General features: G+C 51.2%; 1 non-coding gene across 1 annotated transcript; it reads left to right on the top strand.

The window, feature by feature from the left end:
• Positions 1-4841: 4841 nt before the first annotated feature.
• Positions 4842-4948, top strand: LOC118882138. The gene has a single exon (XR_005016690.1). It is a non-coding gene; the product is annotated as a U6 spliceosomal RNA (small nuclear RNA).
• The last annotated feature ends 433 nt before the right edge of the window (positions 4949-5381 follow it).

Raw genomic sequence — 5381 nt, 5'->3', positions numbered from 1 at the left:
GCGAAGCTCTTCAGTGAAGACATAATGTTATTAAAGAGCCTGTTTTAGGGACTGCACCTGGCTCTCCTGTCGTCCTTTCTCCTGCCTTGGCCTCAGGCACGGCTCCTCCTGGGCCTGCCGGGGAGGAGGGAGAGCCACACACGGGCCCCCTGTTGAGCCCACCGTGGCCTGGCACCTGCCCGGCCCCCACCCAGGTCTTAGGGGACCCGGCTCCCCGCTGGGCGAGTGAAACCAGGAGACAACGGGCAGTCCCTGAATGAGGTGCAGAGATAAAGCGCTGGGCCCAAGAGGCCCACAGGGATTGGGGAGGGGGCTTTGGCGGAGCTGTGAGAGAGGTAGGAGGGGGAGGGAGAACTGAGCAGAGGCTTGGGGGGCAAGAATGAGGGGTGGGGGAGGGTAGAAGAAAGATGAGAAAGGAGGGCTCATCCTGGGACACAGTGAGGGATGGGAGCGAGGCCAGGTATGGGGGCCTTGAATGCCAGCGTGAGGAGCTGGGCCCTGGTGAGGAGAGAGTAACTATGTCCTTGGGTTCGTCATTGAGGTCCTGGCAGTGTGGACAGGATTTTTCCACATGAGCCCACTGGGGGATTGGGCAGTGGAAGAGGCTGGGCTTCTCGCCTTTGACCTAGATTCAAACTTGCAAGTGGCCTAGAGGGTCCTCCCACCCCCCACCCCAACCCCTTGCCTCCTTGCAGGTGGAGGTCCAGCTGTGGCTCCCACCTGGATACACAGCCTGCTCTAGGTCCCAGCACCCCAGCCCTCAGGCAGTGGTCCGTCTGAGAAGGATCTTGCTCCTGCTGTACCAAAGCGCCCTCCCCCTCACCAAGTCCAAACTCTGCCTCCCCGCCTGGGGCCATGGACCCATGGTCCCTCTGCCCAGGAGCGCCCTTGCAGGGCTTGCATCCATGATGTGCATTTCAGAGCCCCAGACAGTTAATCCTCCTGGGACTGCTACTGCAGCACCTGCAAGCCCTTCCCCGTATGAGGGGCACCAGCGCCCCTGGGGGGCTCCCAGAGCTTTTCTGCTTGAGTTACCCAGTCCCGACTCACCAAATGACCAGGAAGTGACCGAGCAGCACTCCTGCTGCCACCATGGTGAGGGAGTACAAGGCTGGTGCTCAGAACACCCTGTACCTCAGCTTCTGGCATCTCCATCCTTGCGGCTGGAGCTGCTCCGTGCTCTTGCCCGTGCCCCTTGGTGGTTTGGGGTCTATGCCAGGCCAAGTGCAAGCCCCCATCCCCCTCGGGGGGTGTGGGGGTGAGGCTCAGGCTGGGCAGAGGACAGGGGGCTGGTGAGAGCTCTGTTTGGCTGCCTTTTACCCCTCCGGCAGCAGGAGTCTGCCCAGTGGCAAGACGGCTGAACCCCAGACATCACCCCCAAGCCTGAGGCTTCATCCTTGCTCCCTCAGTGGAAGGGTTCAGTGGCCTCAGGGGTGGAGTTGAGACTTGAACACGGGGTCTGCCATTCTTCAGCCCTCCTGCCTCTCCCTCCTGACACAGTCGGCCACCTTGGAGGCCACTTTACCTGCTGAGAGCTCAAGGCAGGAATCTGGGCCCAGGAGTAAGCAAGAGGCACTGAAGGCTGAACCAGGTACCCAGAGCATGAGAAAGTGGGAGAAGGTCTGTGCCCACTCTGAAGATGGCAGTCAGATACTGTTCCTAAGGTGTTCCCAGGTTAAAGTGGATTCATGGGAGAATGGTGGAAAAGATGATGGCCATCTCCGAGGGCTCTCCAAGGGCTGTGGCACGGAGGCCCAGCAACAAGAGGTCAAATGAAAAGAGGCGCTGTCTCCACAGTGTGGCCCCCAGGGTGAGACCCTCAGGCCTGTCACTCAAAGTGGAGCTTCCAGAAAGCCCGGACTTGGTGGGACTCTGGGGAAGCCATAGCAATTGCACGGATGGTGGTGACATTCTCAAGATTTTGCTCCTCAGCGAGCATTTCAGATGCCTGCTTGGTGCATGGCCAGGCCCGTGGGGTAGGTGGGTGGACGGCCAGAGAGATGAGCCGTGCGCTGGGACCACACAGAGGACGTGCCCTGGTGACTGGGAGGGCATGGCAGCCTGCAGAGGCCGGGGCAGGGAGTGGGAGATGAGACCAGCTGGGCTGAGAGGGCCTTGAGAGCCAGGCCAGAAATGGAGGGTTTTTGGGGACCAGAGCCAGTTTGAAATGGGGGCTGAGATGGTCAGTTTTCTATTTCAGACAGATCACCCTGGGACCAAAGGATGAGTGGAGGATGGATTGGAAGGGGCAAAAATGAGCCCAGGGAGTCTGCGGTGATGGGTGAGGGGTGATGAGCTGGACCAGGATAGAAGAGGGTGAGGAGGAGACCAGTGATGGAGGAAAGATCATCCATAGACTGATGGAAGCGGGGAGGGGGGAGGATGGGGGAGGTGCAAGGGAATCTCTGGCTTGAGGCTTTGGAGGACGGTACAGCCCTTACTGGACCCGCTTGGATTGCTCCACCTGAAGGGGGCTGTGGAGAACACGAGCTCCAACCCCATGCCTAAAGAGAAGGAAGAGACGTCTGCTGTCTTCACCAAGAGGCTCCGAAGGACTGTCGGTCTCTCTCCAGCCCGGGACTACACCATCCAAACCTTTTCTGTCCATCTCCCAGCTCACCTTCAGGTAAGAGGTGGGGTTAGATGCCCCCCTACATAAGCCACAGAAGGGTGCTTTCGGCTACCCCAAAATCTCCAAGATAAAGCACTCAGAGCCGTGGAAAGGCAACCCACTGCCATTAATACACTCTTCTAGGAGGGGGCCCTCGACCCAGAGGCAGATCCACGCTGAGGCTAGATCTGGGCCCTTGCACTTGACCAAGGGTGACCTGGAAACAGGGTTCCAGGGTAAACCAAGGGTGCAGGGTCTCCCTGGGAGGGCGCCCAGGCCTGACCACATGGGGTGGGTTTTCCCTTCTGCAGCCACCCACCAACCAGACCAAGAAGTGGGAAATGCTGTGTCCTGCCTCCAGGCATAAGGCTGAACTTGCTCCAAGGAGGTCACTGCCATAGAATTGAGGTATGTGTGCTGGGGGAGGACGAGGGTCCACACTTGCGCCTGCCCCGTCAAAATGGAAAGCTGGGTATTTTATGGCCTTGAAGGTGTCAGTTTCCTTCAGAAATGGAACTGGTGTACCAGTGATGATTCAAATCGTTTTTTCTGGCGGGCGCTTCTAACCCAGCCAAGTGTGAGCCCTTTTGGGGTAGAAGAAGTAAAATTCCTGGCACCAAGAAGTGTTCTTATACGCCTAGTGTTAAGAGACAGCAAAGTAGTACACTAATGTAAATGTTGAGTAGTGAATCTCAATCATTCTCCCAAAATCCTTTAAAAAGATGCATCTGACCCAAACTGCCATCCTGCAAGTAGGAAGTTTTCTACAGTGAGCCCCTCAAAAGGCCAGGGGTTCTTAATCACTTTTGTGCCTCAGACCCCTTGGCAGCCTGGTGAAGCATAGAGACCCCCGCACAGTTTTAAAGCATTTTTTAAAACTCATGAAGTAGGCTTGCAAAGAAAACCAATTATACTGAAATTCAGTCGAAATACTAAACATAATCAAAAAGTAATCAAAATACATTTTTTTAACTTGTGATGTGATAATATATGTGTTTGTTTATTAACACCTTAAATAGCAAGTTCTAGTAGCACCTCTATGGACTAAGGTAATTTCACAGTAGGATTAGTGTAAATGATACTTCAAAGTTTCTGCAACAACCAAGATGTACTATGAAAATATCACTGATTTCTATGAGTGCTTCTAAAGTGACAGGTGCTGCTACTACTGCTGTGGTCTCTCCTTAAATGAAAGAAATGTAGTTTTTAGTTAGAGGTTAATTAAAATAAAGATGTCATTTTATTCCCCTTGAAGTAAATGGACTTACTGAATGGTTTATCCACAAACCATCCCAGGACCTCAGGTTAACAACCCTGCTCTAAAGAATGAAGATAAATTGCCTGTATTTGAAATAGAATGTTCAGAAATAGCAGAGAAAAAACCGGTGTGATGAGGAATCAAAAAAGCCCTCAGCTGGTCCCTGAGCTAACAGTTGGCTTGTAGCATAAATTAACCTCCTGGTTCCTACTTTAACATGATCAAGAATCCTGATCTTACAAAACAAATTGGACAAGAAGCCGGTCTTAGAGGGGAGAGGAGGCTTGTGTGTGATCTCTCACTGACCTTATTCTCCCTGTTTGGGACTGGATGGAGAAAGCTAATTAAAGGGAAAAAAATTAAAGGTTTTATTTTTAAATTTATTTATTATTTATTTATTTTGGCTGTGCTGGGTCTTAGTTGTGGCACGCAGGATCTTTGTTATGGCATGTGGGATCTTTTTTTTTTCTTTAGTTGCGGCATGCGGGATCTTTTAGTTGGGACCTGCAGACTTCTTAGTTGCGGCATGTGGCCTTCTTAGTTGTGTCATGCATGTGGGATCTAGTTCTCTGACCGGGGATCGAACCCCAGTCCCCCTGCCTTGGGGCGCGGAGTCTTACCCACTGAACCACCAGGGAAATCCCAAAATTAAAGGTTTTATGCCCATGTAGTTTATGTATTATAATTTTCAACTTGGAGCTTTTTAAGTTGGACAAATGTTTTGGAAACTAATTGAGATTAAAATTTGGTGCTCAGGAGCTTTAAAGAACACCATCTAATTCATAGAGACAGAAAGTAGATTAGAGGTTACCAGGGTCTGGGGGAAAGGGAAGCAGAGAGTTATTGCTTAATGGGTACAGAATTTCTGTGTGGGGTGTTGAAAAAGTTTTGGAAATAGCTATGGTGATGGTTACACAGCATTGTGAATGTAATTAATGCCACTGAATTGTACGCTTAAAAATGGCTAAAATGGTGCTCACTTCAGCAGCACATATACTAAAATTATAACGATACAGAGAAGATTAGCATGGCCCCTGCGCAAGGATGACATGCCAATTTGTGAAGCGTTCCATATTTTTTAGTAGGTGAGAGGAAGCATCTCTTTATAAATCTATTCCAGCTAATAAATAAGAAAAAAGGATATAACTTGAATATTATTTTGCAACTCCCAATAAATAAATGAACCTAGGCATTAAGCTTCAACAACTGCTAACATCAAAAAAAAAGAAAGCAATAATCAAACATTGATTCTTTTTTTAATTAATTAATTTATTTATTTATTTATAACTGTGTTGGGTCTTCGTTTCTGTGCGAGGGCCTTCTCTTGTTGCGGCAAGTGGGGGCCACTCTTCATCGCGGTGCGCGGGCCTCTCACTATCGCGGCCTCTCTTGTTGCGGAGCACAGGCTCCAGACGCGCAGGCTCAGTAGTTGTGGCTCACGGGCCCAGTTGCTCCGCGGCATGTGGGATCTTCCCAGACCAGGGCTCGAACCCGTGTCCCCTGCATTGGCAG

Source organism: Balaenoptera musculus, chromosome 15 (assembly GCF_009873245.2).
Source record: "Balaenoptera musculus isolate JJ_BM4_2016_0621 chromosome 15, mBalMus1.pri.v3, whole genome shotgun sequence".
Lineage (NCBI taxonomy): Eukaryota > Metazoa > Chordata > Mammalia > Artiodactyla > Balaenopteridae > Balaenoptera > Balaenoptera musculus.
This window is presented reverse-complemented; position numbering and strand designations above follow the sequence as displayed.